This window comes from Sus scrofa, chromosome X, assembly GCF_000003025.6.
Source record: "Sus scrofa isolate TJ Tabasco breed Duroc chromosome X, Sscrofa11.1, whole genome shotgun sequence".
Taxonomy (NCBI): domain Eukaryota; kingdom Metazoa; phylum Chordata; class Mammalia; order Artiodactyla; family Suidae; genus Sus; species Sus scrofa.
The window spans coordinates 83,077,111-83,095,152 of record NC_010461.5 but is presented as its reverse complement, the minus strand read 5'-3'; the positions used below and the strand labels follow the sequence as shown (position 1 = coordinate 83,095,152).

The 18,042-nt window shown below is 37.6% G+C and overlaps 1 protein-coding gene across 25 annotated transcripts in view; it reads right to left on the bottom strand.

Annotated features, from left to right (window-relative positions):
• ARMCX4 (armadillo repeat containing, X-linked 4) overlaps positions 1 to 2,561 on the bottom strand; it is a 38,134-nt gene extending 35,573 nt beyond the window's left edge. For 3 of the 25 annotated variants that reach the window (XR_002340598.1, XR_002340600.1, XR_002340595.1), the window contains exons 1-5: positions 2,354 to 2,523; positions 1,788 to 1,871; positions 912 to 1,032; positions 539 to 619; positions 163 to 218 (exon numbers count right to left, since the gene is read on the bottom strand). The gene's annotated coding sequence lies outside the window, so the exon portion shown is untranslated. Of the gene's footprint in view, positions 1 to 162; positions 254 to 538; positions 620 to 911; positions 1,033 to 1,787; positions 1,939 to 2,353 lie in introns of all 25 variants that reach the window. The other 22 variants (XR_002340594.1, XR_002340601.1, XR_002340602.1 and 19 more) reach the window with 22 other exon arrangements.

Genomic DNA, 18,042 nt, shown 5'->3' with positions numbered 1-18,042 from the left:
ACAATTTCCCCCAAGGTACTTCCGTACACATGTCCTTATACAAAATGAACAGTGGAAAGGATGGTGGTAGGGCTGACTATGAATGGAAAGCACTCGGACCTTGATTTTTTTACTGGACCTACTCTAGTCATCAATCCCACAGGTCCCCACCCTCATACCAACCTGCAATGGTCAAGGTAGTTCCCTCCTCTTTCCTTCTCTTGATTGGAGATTATACCCTAAAGTAGATTAGGAACTCATGAGATCTGTGAACCTGGAGACAGACAGGCAAGTGGAAGGACAGACAGGAGTGGAGATTTTGTTCTTGATGTGACATATATATTATTAGCAAACTACCTCACTGTCTCCTTCAGTTCACCCCATTCCCTGTACCAAAATAAAGGTGAAGGGGTGGGTTAAGTGACAGGGATGGAGGGAAAGGTGGCTGCAAAGGGGAGAGGCTGAGGATCCTCTAGACTGGATATTGACCTGATTGGATGGACACTGATCTCCAGCAACCCACCCTAGACATCTACCCCAGTGGTCCCAATCCTCTTACCAGTCTATATCATTTGGGAATAATTTCCTCCTTGTTTCTTTGTGTCCAGTGATCTCAAACCTTTCAGACCTGCAGGCAGACCTATGGACAAGTAAACAAACAGGAAATAGAGACTGAGTCCTTCACAGATCAGACAAGCACCCAGTCCCTGCCTTGGGAGAGCCCATGTCGCATTTGCTAGTATCTTGTGGTCCCTCCTTTCAAGTCTTCTCTCAGTCACACTCCAGCCCACCCTTTCCCCCAATATTCCTGTTTCCTGCACTGAAATCAGTAGACGGGGGTGGCAACACTGTAGAAATCTGGCATAGTGTAGGGGAGGCAGAAGTACCCTCCACTGAGACCCTCTCAAGTCTCAGCCACCTTATGCACTCACCCTCTCTTGTTATCCCCAGGCGCTGCCCACCTTCGCACCAACCTCCAGGGTTCCGGGCCCGTCTCCCACTTTCTTGTGCTTTCAGGGGGTAAACAGCCCTACTGTGGGCCTACGGGAAGATCTAGGAACAAACAGAAACAGGGGAAAGTGAATGTTGAGTGCTTGTGACATCCCAGCACCTAAGAAAGAAATGGGTCCCGGGACCTGCCTCATCGGATTTAAAGACTTGTTCTCTGGTAAGCAAAACCTAAGGCTTCTCCAGTACTGAAACAGGAGGCTGGGGAGGGGGGAGAGTGTGCAGGAAAAAGAAGAGACAGGCAAATTATTCTAAAACCACCTGTAGGATTCTAGGGCTTCTCACAAAAGTCCATTATTTCCTTCACCAGGGTGTGCAGACAGGTGGGGGGAATCTGGAAAACTGAAAAATGCGAAAACAGATGGAAGCCCCCAGATCCCATACTCTAGGATCACAGCCTACTGCCATCTATTTCTCCTTAAACCCATCTCTAGGAGTCTCCAGCAAAGGAGACAAGGGGGGTGGGTGAGGCTTTGACTTCTGCAGAATCATGCCTCCCTCGCAAAGGCTATTTCCAAAAAAAAAAAAAAAGGTAATTCTTTGATACGACAATTTGTATTTTCCCAATATTGTCTAAAGTGCAAATAAAAGCACCTATAAAAAGCATCCGTAAAAGCTGCCGTATTTACTGGTCTTCAACATGCAATTTCAGTTAAAAAGCCCAAGCTTGGTAAGTAAAGGCAGATTAGGGAAAGCCCCCGATAGCACCCCTTATACCCCACCGGATAGCGGTGCCTGTCATTAAGAATATTCATGTAGAACTTCAACGGTTCGCAGCGAGTGCTCTTTCCCACACTAACCTCCGCTGATCCTGTGCAGTTTTCTCCTCGACTTCTTCCCTCGCCTCACCACCAACAGTGCCACACCGAACGACTGTCGTCAGACTGGAGAGAGTAAAGGCGCTGAGTGCTTGAATCAGCAGCCAGGACACAAATCTCAATACTCGCTTTCCTGGATTTAGGAACCCGGTTATCAAACATCCCTGCCCATATTGTGAGACCGCCACCCGCACCAACCCCGCCGTCCAGTCGCCAAGGCCCACCATTTTCTCTGCAAACGCCACTGTGGCCTGTCCCTTCTACTGAAAGGAGCAGGAAGCGGAGCGGACGTGTGTGGTCGGTGATTACAGTCAGAAAGGATGGAGCATCTTAATCTCTGCATTTCCCTCTTGAGACACTCCCCCCACCATCCGCCCTGTCAAAGCCCACGGTTCCCCAGCACAGACGTAGGCAGGAGGAGGAGGGCTCTGGAGAATCCAAGCGCAGGGTACGGGAACTTGAGCCCGCTTTGTCCCCCACCCCCGAACCCGCCCCTCTGGGTCGGCGGTCCGCTGCCGCCCTGGCCGCGGCGCGCGCGAGGCCCTTACCTGCTCCGCTTCCCCGGGCCCGAAGCCAGCCCGCCGTGCGCAGGGCAGCGGGGAGCTGGTATCCAGGCAGGAGTGACGACTGCTCCGAAGGCTGCGTCGCTCTGCAGCTCCCGGTCACGTGACGGCCTAGCGTCACCGCCGAGCTCGCCCTCCGACAGCCCCCTCTCCGCCCCCGGGCTGGCGGGGAGTTCAACAGGACCCTCCCCTCCACCTCCGCAGGCACGATCTCCCCCGCCACCCAGCAGCGCGCGAGGCCCCGTCACTCAGCTCGCTCCTCTCCAATCTGAGAGCCCACAAGTGGCATCACCTCCCTGCGGTTGGAGTTTGCCCTTCTCTTGTTACCAGGGAGGGTCTGCATCCCCCATCCACGCCCAGGCCTTGTCTCTGGCCTTTGCTGTTTCTTTGAGGACTCTCTCTTTCTCTCAAGTGCAGTAAGATCACCGTCCCCGTGGGGTACGTTGTTGCACCAAAAAGGGCTAGGGAAGGGGTATTAGGAAGGGGTGCATAGAGTGAGAGGAGAGGCTTAACTTTTTTTCTCTCTCTCTTCCTTTTTTTCCCCCATTTAACGTCACATTCATTGTTTCTGTAATGGGGAAATGGCGTCAAGCCATTTTCGTTCGACATTTACAAATTAGGTTGTAAAAATAACAAAAAACCCATTCATTGTTGACGTTATTTTATGCCACATTAAGAATGTTTTCGAGTTGGTATAAACTATTTCGCAGCTTTCAAAACCGACTAGTAAGTATTAACATTTTAAATACAAAATTTCACTAAACAGAAACAGCAGGTTTTCAATAAATTAATTTGGGGGAAGACATTCAGTTATCCAATTTGGCGATTTTACACAAGCAATTTACAACCTTTTGAAGTTCTGGCAGAATTTATGGACGATCTTGTGTGTCAGGTGTCTGAGAACTTGAGAGATGACTCCTGATGAAGCCAGTGTCTGAAAACTAGTGACTTCCCAGATTAACCTGTTTTCCATTCAAGGAGTTTTATTGGGATTTTACAGAAGCGCATGATCAAATCATTCTCACCATACTCAGGAAAGGACCAACTGCTTCCCACTGACGGAAATGAGGCTTAGCGGGTGGAGATTTCATTCGATCATGACACTGGTGAGATAGCTTCTCCATCTGCCCTTCATGCAGTGTATGTCCCCTGAGCACCCAGGACATACAGTGTTCAGCACTTTCCAGTAGAGATAGTGGTGCGGGTGTGTGGGTGACTGAGGGTCTGTGGGCCGTACCACTGAGATCCATGTTATTTTTCTCTCACTACAAGCACAATCCATAGGATCTCAAGCAGCCGCCAGGAGAAAGAGGCCTTTTCATTCCCTGACTTCTGTTATAATTCTGCTGCACCACCCAATCCAAGCCCCTCAGAATAATCCCAGAACTCAGGGACAAAGTATGCAGAAGTTAGTCCCCAGACATCCAGCTGTCTCCGCTGGGGAGTCATACTCTAAATATAAACCCTTCAGGCAGCCTCTTTCTTAGAAACGTTGAAATATGACACCCCAGCAGGAAGCTCCCTGGGCGAGGGGTCCCTGTGTGGGGGAGGCCCCTGGAAGAGGGGAATCAAAAAACCCAGACCCCTACTAATGGCTTTCCAGAATCAATGGAGGTGACCAATTTATGTTCTCCACCAAAGATAAATATTTTAAAATTTATTACAAAGGCATTTAAAACTTGAGTAAAATTTAAAACAAAACTAAAAAACTGAAAAAACCTCAGGAGCATAGGAGGTCAAACAGCTAATTTGTAGTAATCTAAAAACTCTTACAAATCATTAATAAAATGATAACCTGACAAAATGTGCCAAAGACATGAATGGATTTGTTTACAAAAAAATACCCACCATGAGTAAACATATGAGGGAAAAAAAGCTCACCTTCAAAGAAATGCAAATTGAGACAACTATGTGTTACCACGTTTCAGCTAGGAGTGTCAAAATTTAGAAATTTGGTAATGTTGACTGGTTTATGGGAACGTGGGCACTCCCACACTGTGTGGGAGGTGGATAGTGTGATGCAAACTTTTTACAGAGAGCTATTTGGCAAAATCTATTATATGATAAATATAATATCCCACAAATTCTTTGACCAAGCAGTTCTATTCCTAGGAGTTTTGCCAGCCTGATACCTACGCAATTTTTCACAAAGATATATATACTAGTATATCTATTGCAGTGCTTGCAAAGGTTAAAAAAAACTGAAGCAACATAAAAAGGTCCATCAAAAGGGAAAACATTAAATAAATTAAGTTAAATTTGTACTATATGGCTGATAAAAAGATTTAGGTCTATGTATCCTGATGGAAAGATACTTTAGGGTATTTTACTATTTGCTGTTTATTTTCTATAATGGCACACAAATTCCACAGGAATATGTTCTAGTATAAGATTCAAACGCAGAAAAGGCACTACTAATACCTCCTTAACACCACTGTCTTCATCAGAATTACCTCCCCTTTTATAAATTTTCTGTGTTAAATGCTTCTCTATACATTACATGTACACATCTTATTAAAATATATTAATGTGATCACATTTAATATCTTGTTTTGCAATTTGTTTTTCTTTCACTTAAAATTATATCTCAGATAGCTTTACATGCCAGTACATATAAAGTTGCTTTTTATTTTTCACTGCTGCATACTATTCCACAACTTGCTTACACTACTGTTTATTTAATTCCATCCCACCTACACCCCATGTTTTGATGACTATGAAATTATACCAACTCTGGAGCTAATAAAAAAGACTACAATAAATAACGTGGTATATACAGCTTTGCTCACATGTGGAAGAATTGCTTTAGGACATTCTACTATAAAAAGAATTGTTCGGCTAAGGGTATGAGCTTTGATATGTCAAAAGAAAGATGTGAGATTTTTATATATTTAGTGGGTATACCACCAAACTGCCCTCCAGAAAGGCTAGACAATTTACACTCCCATCAAACACAGGACAGGACCACTTTCCCCATGTTTTCATGCACACTGTAAATTAGTAATCACTGCTAATGTGAGAGGCAAAAAAGTAAGAGATTGTCCTTTACACTCAAATTTTACCAAGTATAAGTTTGAGCATCATTTCATATGTTTATTGTTCATTGGCTTTCTTCTTGGGGAATTAGTTGCTAATATCCTTTGAGTATTTTCGTATTCATCCAATTTTTTCTCACTGATTTGTAGTTCCTTATGCATATCCACATATTGGTTATTTTCTCTTATATAGGTTGCACATGTATTCTCCCAATCTGTTGCTGACATCTTAATTTATGGTATTTTTGGATACTCAGAATTTTGACATTTTTATGAAGTTAAATGTATTAACTTTCTCCTGTATGGCTTCTAGGTTGTGTAAAATACATATTATATTCATGTATATATTTGCTTGTATATGAATATATATTTATATATATGTATATATATTCAAACATATGCCAGATCCCAGTATTGTTCATGTAACAGTTCATTACTCCCCAACAAATTTAAAAAACTGACATTGTATTTTAAATTATCATTTATATTCAGATATATGTCATGGATTGACTTTTCTGTTCCACTGATACATGTATATATTACTGTCTCATTAGCACACTTTTAACTGGTATAATTTTGTAGCAAATTTGTTGTCTGAGAGGACAAATCCTTCATTGCTCTGCTTTTTCAAACCTTTTTGGATGTGCTTGTGCATTTCAAGTAAAGTTCCAAATTTTATTTTTTAAAAATCCTGTTGGACTTTTATTAGGATTGCACTGACTTTATAGATTAACTTGAATAATTAGAATCATAGTAATAAATAATTACTTTCATTCAGGATCATGTAGTATTTTAAAATTTTATTCATATCTTCTATTGTGCTCTTCAGCAAAGTTGTATAATTTTCTTCATGTAGATTTTACATATTTCTTATTAGCTCAGATATTTCATAGTTTTTCTTAACATTGTGGATGGTGGCTTTTTGCATATGGTATTCTTTCCTCATTTTTTAGGAAAATTTCTCCATTTTTATAAAAATCATATATGCTCATTATAACAAAGAAATGCAACACAGTAAAGTACAATGAAGAAAGATAAAATATCATTCAGATTCCAACACTGTGAAATGATCATCAAACTTTCAAACAACAATCAAACTTCCTGAGATAATATGAGAAAAAGAATGTGTGTATATATATATATCGATATAGATATATATAGATATGTATAACAGGGCCACTTTGTTGTAGAGCAGAAATTGACGCAACACTGTAAATCAACTATAATTTTTAAAAAGTAATAAATAAATAAATAAGTAAAACTTCTTTCCTGGAACATTATATTCTTTAGATCTGGGCACTTCATTTTTTCTTAAGAATATATACATTCTTATTGAGATAATCTGATTATCTCAAGCCCTTCCTCTGTCCATAATTCAACTTTTAGCCACGATTTTCTATTTCAGTTTCTTATAATTTATTCCTTCTATGATAACATTCTCTGGGCTTAATTAGTTCCTTAGTTTGCAGTCTTTTTTTTTTTTTTTTCAGGCTACAGTCAAATCAGAGTACAGCTGCTGGCCTACACCACAGCCACAGCAACGCAGGATCTGAGCCATATCTGAGACCTGCACCGCAGCTCATGGCAACACTGGATCCTTCACCCAGTGAGCTAGGTCAGGGATTGAACTGCGTCCTCATGGATCATAGTCAGATTCATTAACCACTGAGCCACTTTGGGAACTCCTGCAGTCTTCATTTTTATTTAAGTCTGCTATTTATGATTTCATCTTCGAGCTCTCGTTTTATTCAGTCTATATTAAGTTGTTCTATAGGCTAAAGACTTGTCGAAAAATTTCTTCTGTGCTTTGGGTAAGTTTTCTTTTTGTTTAGGTTCTTTGTCTTTGGCATGCTATATCTTATATTGATGGCACTGCACCACTATTCTCAGATCTGGAATCTCCTGTCTCGTTTACTTGCCTGTGACTTTTTAAAGTTTATGCAATCAGGATGTGCCCCATTCCTTGTTTGGTTGCTACTGGTTACTGCCCCTCTGCCCTCGCTGATTTTTTACTCTTTTTTTTTTTCATTTTGTTAAGTGTTAGAAGAGATTCTGTGAGGTAATATCTTTTCCTTTATTCTAACAAGGAAACTTTTTCTAATCTGTTTTCTAATTTTTCCCTGCTGGTGCAAGATAAGGCTACAATTCTTAAACATTTATATCAGGTCAACCCAATGAATCAGTGAATTTAGAATGGTTAATTCTAAAACTGTCAGTTGATTCTCTCTGATTTTCTAGAGAGCCAATTACATTGTCTGTAAATGATAGTTTAGTATTTTTCCTTTGTGATGTTTTACACTGCTCATTTCTTCTTTTTAGCTTATGGACAGAACAAGAACTTCAAAACAATGTTAAATAGTAAAGGTAATAACAGACATCCTTATAGTTAGACTATAATGGGAACGCTTTGTATTTCATCAAGTACAATGTCTCTGTGCATCTCTGCCACAAACCCGTTGCCAAGATAAAGGAAACTTACTCTGGTCCTAGAATGCTAAGAGTTGTTATCAGAATGGATGTTTCATTTCAACAAATGATTTCATGGTACCTATTAAGATGATCATATTTTTAATATAATTTTAATATGGTATATTACAATAAAATTGTTCAAATATAGAACCACACTTGAATTCTTGGGATAAACTTCACGTGGTGATAACGATTTTTTTACACTCTTCTATATTCATATTACAGGTAATGACAATTTTTTAATTTTTTTAATTGTTATTTCAATTTTTAAATCCACTACTGGATTTCAATTTACCAATATTTGATTTCCGAATTTTGCCCATGTTCATTGATGAGATCAGTTTATAGTTTTCGTTTTTTGTGTGCCATCCTTTCCCAATTTTTGGTGTTGGGATTATACTTGTCTTTTAAAATGAATTGTGAAGTTTTCTAGATTCTAGAAGTAGTTTATACAAGAGAATTTTCTGTTCCTTGGAGGTTGGAGGAACTTTGCTAGAAAACAGTCTGAGAATTGTAATTTCCTTTCCCCCCCTTTTGCTTGTTTTTTAGCAATGGATCTTTATCTTTTGACACTCTCCTTTGGTTATTGATCTATTCATGTTTTCTACCTCTTTTTAAGCTAATTTTGATAACATATAATCCGTTTCACCTGAAATTTCAAACTTAGTGGTAAAAAGTTTAGGATTTGCATTTTTCTATATTTTTTCCAAGTGCCTTCTATATTTGTAATTATGATTCCTAAGGGTTTGGGGGTTTTTTGTGTGTTTTTTTGTTTCGTTTTGTTTTTACTTTTCTGGTCGCACCTGCAGCATTTGGAAGTTCCCAGCCAAGGATGTAATCCAAGCTACAGCTGCAGCCTTCGCCACAGCTGTGGCAAGGCTGGATTCTTAACCCACTGTGCCACAGCAAGAACTCCTTATTTTCTTTTTATTTTTCCGATCAGATTTGCAATCTTTTTTCTCAAAGAATAAGTTCAGGTTCTATCAATCAGTTGCATTGTGATTTTTGGTCTCATCTTGTTTTCAGTTATTCAAAATTTTTATCTTTATTTTTTCCTTCTATTTTCTTTAGTTTCAGTTTATTATTCCTTTTCTACATTATTGAGTTCACTTATTGTAAATCTGCCTTGTCCTTGTAAGTATTTGAGTCTATAAATTATCCTCTTGAAATTATGCTAACTACATCCCACAGGTGTTTCATTTCGTGTTCTCATTTTCACTCTTATCTACATAATTTGAAGTTTTTTGGTTTTTTTTTTCGTTAACCAATAGTCATTAGAAAAGTCAGTTTTCATTTTGGATTGGGTAGGAGTTCTTTGTGTTAATGTCTAATTTTATTTCACCATATCATGTCACCACCTCTTCAAAGCCTTCCTTAATTATACAATTTAAAATATCCCTGCAGCATCTGCAACATCATCCAGTTTAATTTTCATTAAAGGATTTATCGCATGTTTGTTTATGAATTATTGAACTCCTTTCTCTAGGATATATGTTCTGCCTTATTTTAGGGACATTGTCTCTTGTTCACCAACACATTTTTAGTACCTAAAACAGGCTTGGAATTCAGTAGACAATAAATATTTGCTGAATAAATAAATTGTGGTTAATAAATGTGAACCCTGTGATTACTATTTCTATTTGTTTTAGAAATTGGTGGGATTTAACTGTTGAATGAGCATGTTCTAATAATACATAGACAAATTTTGTAAATCAAGTGCATCTGAAAAGAATGTTGTTTTCTGTTGTGTGCAAAGTGTTTCATGTTCAAGAGATTAAAGTTTGTTGATTGTGTAATCCAAATCCTCTATATACTTGCTAATCTGTAGATTAGTGGAAGAGGTATGGTAAGCCTTCCATTCTGATTGTGGATGTAGCAATTTTCCTTATATTTATATCTTACTTTGCATTGCATGTTTTCAAGCAAAATCATTAACCATACAAAAGATTTTAAGTGCTATGTTTTCTAAGTAATATAACCATTCTTAGTAATAGCCCTCTCTGTCCCTTTTAGTCCTTTCTATCTGAAAATTTATTCTGCCTTATATTGACAGTACTACATTTGCTTTCTTTTTGTTGGTTTTGGCCTGGCTTAACTTTGTATTTAACACAATACAGAGGTGAGTTTTTATTTTTGTGTTTAACACAATCTGAGAATCTCTATCTCTATTTAAGTAAGTTTAACTAATTCACGTTGTGATTATGATATATTTGGATTTATTCCTGTCACTTGTTTTTACATTTTCTACTTACAATGTGTTTTTGTAATTTTTTCCACCATGCTTTATGTTGGATCAATTTATTTTACCTATAGTAATATAGAGACTATTACATTTTATTTTTATTCCACCACCTTTGTCATCCCTGACAACTCTTCCTTTTGTTAGATACTCACCAGGAAGTCTTGATTTCCACTATTTGTTCTGTCTAAAATGTCATCATTTTTAAAAATGTCATCATTTTTAGCGACTAAATTTGTAATTTCAGACACAAGGAATCATATAAGTTATCAAAATTGGCTCAAGAAGAAGTAGAAAACCTGAACAGACAAATAACCAATGAAGGTGATAGCCTGTTCCACATCACCTTCTTAGAAGGACAATTGTCTCCTTCTGTGTTTCTAGCTAAAAGTAAAAGTTTTACTTTTTAAATTTTTCCACTAAATATAAAAGCCAGTCACAAGATTTATAGCATTAAAAATAGAAGAAATTCTTCATTATCTTGGAATAGGCAAAAAAGTCTTGCACTAGATACAAAAAGCATTAGTAATAAAAAAGTTAGAGTTTATCAAAATATAAATTCTCTCTTCATCCACAGGCATTATTAAGAAAATGAATAGGCAAGACGCAGACCTGGAAAAAACACATGTGCAGTTCATATATCTGACAAGGGATTTTTATCTGGCACATGTAAAGACATACAAATCAACAATCGAAAGAAGAACCCAATGTAAAACTGGGCACGAACTTGACGCTTCACAAAAGAAGATATATAATCCTCAACATCTTTAGTAATCTGGGAAGTGCAAATTGGAACCACAATGAGATATCACCACACACCCACTAGAATAGCTTAAAACCAAAAACTAACAACACCAAATGGTAAGAATGGAGAAACCACAACTCTAATATATTGCCATTATGGGTATAAAATTGTACAAGTGATTTGAAGAACTTTTCTGTAGTTTCTTAGAAAATTTAATGTTCATTTACCATATGAACTAGCAGTTTCACTTCAGGGTATTTAATCAAGAAAAATGAAAACATATGTCCACGCAAAGACTTGCACATGAGGAGTTCCCGTTGTGGCTTAGCAGTTAACAAATCTGAATAGCATCCATGAGGACGCAGGTTCGATCCCTGGCCTTGCTCAGCGGGTTAAGGATCCGGCGTTGTTGTGAGTTGTGTAGGTCTCAGACATGGCTCGGATCCCGCATTGCTGTGGCTGTAGTGTAGGCTGGCAGCTACAGCTCCCATTCAACCCCTAGCCTGGGAACCTCCATATGCCGTGGGTGTAGCCCTAAGAAGCAAAAAAAAAAAAAAAAAAAAAAAAAAGACTTGGACATGAATGTTTATACCACTTTAACTCATAAAAGCCTAAAACAGTAAATCACAGGATTAGGGTAAACAAATTGTTGTATTTATAATACCACTCAGTAATAAAAAGTAATGAAATATTGATACATGCAAATACGTGGCTACATCTCAAAAGCAGTACGCTGAATAAAGAGGCCAGGACACAAAGGACTACTGCAGGTTTCCATTTATATGAAACCCAAGAACAAATAAAACTAATCTGTGATGACAAAAATAAGGAAGCGGTTGTCTGAAATAGAGGGGAAATAACTGGAAAGACGTACAAGGGATCTTTTTGGCATGGGGGAAATATTCTCTACCTTGTTTTTTGTAGAAGTTACATGGTTATACATAATTGTTAAAACTCTTAAAACTGAACATTTAAGATATATGTGATATATTGCATATAAATTATACCTCAATACACACCAATTCCTTCCCCAGAGAGAGTTGTTTTATTAGTTTGGATATAGCACACCAGACCTTTTTGTATGATACACATATATGTACCTACAAAAATAATGTTAGGGGGCATCATATTGTACCTATGTTTCACAACTTGATGGTTTTTACTCATCAATGTGTCTTGGAGCCCTTTTTATCTCAGTAAATGTGGATCTTTTTAACTGTTGTATTGTATTCCATAGTACAGCTATACTTTGGCTTGTTTAGCTATTCCTCTACTAATGGATACTTAGGTTTTCTTTAATTTTGAGTAATTTTCAAACAATACTAGTATCAAACAATACTACAAAAATTATCTTTGAAAATTTTGCCAATCAGAAAACTAAGTGGCACAGCAATGTTGTAGATTATACTTTGCTATTAAGTAGTGAGATTGTGGATCTGTTCACATGTTTATTGGTCATTATAGCTGTGTGAATTGCCTTGCTCATATCTTTTTTCTATTATCCTGTTGTACTCTCTTTATCTTATTATCTTTGCAAAAGAGCTGTATTGTATGGGTAGGACTTCTTTCTCTGCTTTTCATGTTACAATTTTTTTCTCTCTGTCTGTAGTTTGTCTTGATATTGTTTATGCTGTCTTTCCATGTACTAAAGTTATTTGATGTTGATGTGATCAAATGCATCAGTCTTTTCATTTATAGATTTTTTTTTCTTGCTTTTTAGGGCTGCACCTGCATCATATGGAAGTTCCCAGGCTAGGGGTCGAATACAGAGCTACAGCTGTCAGCCTACACCACAGTCACAGCCACAGCAATGCAGGATCTGAGCTGCATCTGTGACCTACACCGTGGCTCATGGCAACACCAGATCCCCGACCCACTGAGCAAAACCAGGGATCGAACCCACATCCTCATGGATACTAGTCGGATGCATTTCCGCTGTGCCACAATGGGAACTCCCTATAGGTTTTTTCAATTTGAAAAATTAAAAAATTATGTAGTTACTGACTACATTATGCACACTGTACATTTCATACTCATACCTCACTTATTTCAGAATGGGAAGGCTGTGGAGTTCCCGTCGTGGCGCAGTGGTTACCGAATCCAAGAATCCAACTAGGAACCATGAGGTTGCGGGTTCAGTCCCTGCCCTTGCTCAATGGGTTAAGGATCCGGCGTCGCCGTGAGCTGTGGTGTGGGTCGCAGATGCAGCTCGGATCCCACGTTGCTGTGGCTCTGGAGTAGGCCGGCAGCTACAGCTCCGATTCGACCCCTAGCCTGGGAACCTCCACATGCCATGGGAGCGGCTCAAGAAAAGGCAAAAAAAAAGACCAAAAAAAAAAAAAAAAAAAAAAAAAAAAAGGGAAGGCTGTACCTCTCAGTCTCCCTGACCTATTTCTTTCCTCCCTCCACCCCTCCTTTCCTCTGCAGCCACAGCTTGTTCTCTGTATCTATAACTGTTTCTGTTTTGATATGTTTGTTCATTTATTTTGTTTTTCAGATTCTACGTGTAAGTGAAATCATACAACATTTGTCTTTCCCTCTCTGACTTATTTCACTTTTAATACCCTCTAGGTCCGTTCATGTTGTCACAAATGGCAAGATTTCACTCTTTTTGTGGCTAATATTTCATGGTGTGTATGTGTGGGTGGGTGGGTGTGTGCCACATATTCTTTATCCATTCATCCATTGATGGTCGTTTATGTTGCTTTAACATCTTGGCCATTGTAAATAATGCTGCAATGAACATAAGGGTGCACATATCTTTTTGAATTAGTGTTTTTGTTTTCTTTGAATGTTCCAAATGGAACTTCTGGATCATACGGTAGTTCTATCTTTAATTTTTTAAGGAACCTCCACACTGTTTTCATAGTGACTATACCGATTTACATTTCCACCGACAGTGTAGGCAGTTTCCCTTTTTTCCACATCCTCATCAACACTTGTTATTTCTTACCTTTTTTGATAATAGCCATCCTAATGGGTGTGAGATAATCTCATTATAGTTTTGATTTACATTTTCCTGATGATTAGTGATGGTTAGCATCATTTCATGTTTCTGTTGACCATCTATATGTCTTCTTTGGGGGGAAAAAAGTATATTCAGATCCTCTGACCCCCCATTTTTGTCTTTTTTTAGGGCCCCACCCATGGCATATGGAAGTTCCCAGGCAGGCTAAGTGTTGAATGGGAGCTGTAGCTGCCAGCCTACACCGCAGACACAGCAACTCATGATCAGAGCCTCCTCTGTGACCAACACCGCAACACCAGATCCCCGACCCACTGAGCAATGCCAGAGATTCAACCTGTGTCCTATGGATACTAGTCAATTTCGTTACCACTTAGCTGTGAGGGGAACTCCCTCTGCCCATTTTTTAATCGGGTTGTGTTTTTAAAGTTGCAGTTGTATGAGTTCTTTGTATATTTGGATATTAGCCCCTTATCAGACATATCAAGTATCTTCTCCCATTCAGTAGATGGCCTTTTCTTATTGTTGACAGTTTCCTTCACTCTGCAAAACCTTTTAGTTTGATTTGGTTCCTTTTTTTTATTTATTCCATTGTTTCCCTTGCCTGAGGAGACATATCCATAAAACTATTACCAGTACCAATGTCAAAGAGCTTACTGTCTATGTTTTCTTCCACAAGTTTTATGGTCTCATATCTTACATTTAAATCTTTAATGCATTTCAATTTATTTATGTGTGTGGTGTGAATCATTTATGGATTTTTTCCTCCCCATATAAGTTTATGAAAGATATTTTCCTGTATTGTTATAATACTATTATAAGTTTTAAAAATACATTTGGAACTTAAGTTTCATAATTCTCTGATATTATTTTTTCCAAATGGATATCCAAATTCCCAAAATCATGTATTGAAGAGTCCATCCTTTCTCCCACTGATTTCAAGCAGAACCTTTACACATATTTTATACCTTCATATACTTGGATTTATATGAGAATACATAGGTTAAACACAGAAATCATATTGCACAAACTATTCTGTACTAGGTTTTACCGCAAATTAGTTTATAAATTTAGCACCATCAGAGTTCCCTGGTAGCCTAGCAGTTAAGGACCTGGCATTGCCACTGCTATGGAGCAAGTTCAGTCCCTGGCCCGAGAACTTTTGCATGCTGAGGGTGTGGCCAAATAAATAAATATATTTAGCAATATCTAGTCAAGCCAATTCTTTTTAAGATAACACCTGAAGCAACAGTTTGAACTTGAATTTCTTAAATTCTCTAAAACTGTTGGACTGAGCAAAACTAAGACTGAGCAAAATCAAGGCGGAATACTTTTGGGAGAAATCAGTTCCACTAAAGGAAAATAATTGCCTACTTTTCCAGAAGGAACTATATTTCAAGTAACAAAATAGCCCTGTTAATGAAGAGAAAATACTTTCTTTCAGATTTGAAGACTGTTAACTAATAAGCATATAAGAATGATAGGATTCAAAAATTGCCATTTTGTGATCCCCAATGAAATAATTGATTTAAGCAAAGGTTATCAATAGCTTCTTAAATCATCAGATGCTTATCATCAGGAGGCAAAGATAACTTTAAAAAGAGGAATTATATCATCACCAGCTTAACTCAGTTTAATTTAATTGGGTTTTTTTCCCCTAGCTTCTTAGATAGATGCTTTGATGGTTTATTTCCAGTCTCTCTTAATTTCACAGGTCTGTTTGTTCATTTGGTCAGGTTCATCAAAGTAAAATTTGCACACAGTAAAATTCACTTTTTCTAGATGTAAAGTTTTATGAGTTTTGACAAATGTGTGCAGTCATGTAACTACCACCACAGTCAAGACATAGAATATTTTCTTCACCTTAAAACGTTCTTTTGTGCCTTTTATAGTCAATCCTCTCTCCCTAACACCAGCCTATGGAAACCACCGATCTGATTTCTGCCCCTCTATATTTCTTGTTTTTTTTCAGAATGCAGTATAAATGAAATAAGCATTTTATACCTGAGTTTCTAAGGTAGTGCTTTTGAGCTTTATCTATGTTATTATTTGTATGACTAGCTCAGTCCTTTCTATTGCCTAGCATTGCACTGTATAGATATATAGCATAATATGTTTTCCATTCATCTGTTGGTGAACATTTGGGTTGCTTTCAAGTTGAGTCCATACCAATGAAGCTGCTATAACTATTTTCTTGCTAGTCTTGTTTACTCCTCCTTGGGTAAATACTTAGGAGTGAGATTGTTGGATTGTCTGTTAAAAAATTATTTTCCCAAAGTGCCTGTATTAGTTTACGTTCCCATCAGAATTATGCCAAAGTTCCAGTTGCTCCAATCCTCACCTGAATCTCACAAACATAATATTGAGTGAAAGAAAGCAGACCCAAAATAGCACATAGTGGAAAGTTTTATTTAGATAAAATTCAAAAACAGGCAAAACTATGTGTTTAAGAAGTCTGAATAATGGTTACACTTAGTAGGGAGGGTGGGTTTAGTGACTAAAGGCGGATAACAGTGGGGCTTCTGGAATGCTGGTAATCTGATCTAGGATCTCGCCACACATTTAGGGTTTGTGCACTTTTCTATTATATCTCCAAAGGCTTACTTTATTTAAAAAAATAGTCAACCTCACCGGTGACCAAGATTCTGCAAATTTGAAGTTTCCAAGCGGCTCAGGGGTTAAGGATCTGACATCGTCAGTGCTGTGGATTGGGTCACTTCTGTGGTGCTGGTTCAACCCCTGGCCCAATAGTTTCCGCATGCCATGGGCACAGCCAAAAAACAAGGACAATAAAAAGATTCCACAAATTCAAACAAAAATGAATTATTTTATTTTCTCACAGGAATTATAATTCTCAGTATGAGTGTAGAGGTAGACAAATGCATGATATTTTGCATCATTGTCAGGAGTATAAACTTGTATAATTTTTTGAATGGCAGTATGAAAATGTGCATTAGAAAGTTTTAAAGTATCTATGCCTTTGAACTCAAGAATTTAATTTCTGGAAAACCATCCCAGGGAAATGATAAATGCACAAACATGTGTTCATGAAGATGTTCATTGCAGTGTTATTATGATGATAAACAACTTGAATATCCAATAGATCCTAGGTTAAAGAAATAATGATACCTTCATATAACAGAGTACAGTGTAAACTTTAAAAGCTGTAACAGAACCAATTTTTTACATGGAACTATATTTATGACATACACTATTTTAGGCAAAAATAGGAAACAAGAACATAAGTATATTATGCTTTATTTTATTCAAATACATATGTATATACACATATATACAGATATACAGGAAAAACTCTGGATGGATACATGTATCTAAATATGTAATAAAATGTTAACACTGGTGAAAGTTTCCTTTTTGTCTTTACTGATGCTCCTTGCTTTAAAATCTACAATATTTGATGTTGCCATAGCTACATCAGATTTCTTTTGTTAATATTTTCGTGGTATATCTTTTCCCAACCTTTTACTTTCTGTGGCACTATATAGAAGGCTAATCTTTACTAAACAGCAAATAGTTATTTTTTAAACCAACTCAATCTGACAAGGTTTGTCTTTTGATTGGAATATTTAGGCTGCTTAGCTATAAATTATTGGTATATATTTGGGCTTAACTCTACCATCTTACTATTTGATTTCTATTCATCCTGCCTATGCTTTATTGCTTTTTCTATTTTCTCTTGCCCCCTTTTGGATTGCTTAATAATTTTTTTAGAATTCTATTTTCCTTACTACCTTGTTAATTATACTTTTAAAAACTATTATTGTAGTTGTCACCCTAGAGATTACAAAACACATTCTAGACATTATTAAAGTCTAATATAAATAATTTTACAACACTGTTTGACATAAAGTGCTCCTAAATAAATATTAGATCCCTTGCCTGCATTTCCCACTCCCATCTGTGATTCCAAAGTCTGTGCTCTTCTGTCTATACATCACTACCTTGGAAATCTAGTGATGTCATTCCTACATTTCAGCTCTTTAACACAAGGAAGGGGTTTTTAATATCCCTTTCCTCATCTCATCAAGAGAAATTGATAAACTGGTACCAATATGTATGTGTCATTTCATAGCATATGTACATGGAACTGTACACTGTCAGATCTTGATCCCTAGAATTCCATCATCTAAAAGGGGAAACACTGTGGTAAAATTGGGAAGTTAGAGTCCCCACGTGGCTCAGCAGATTAGGAACCCGACA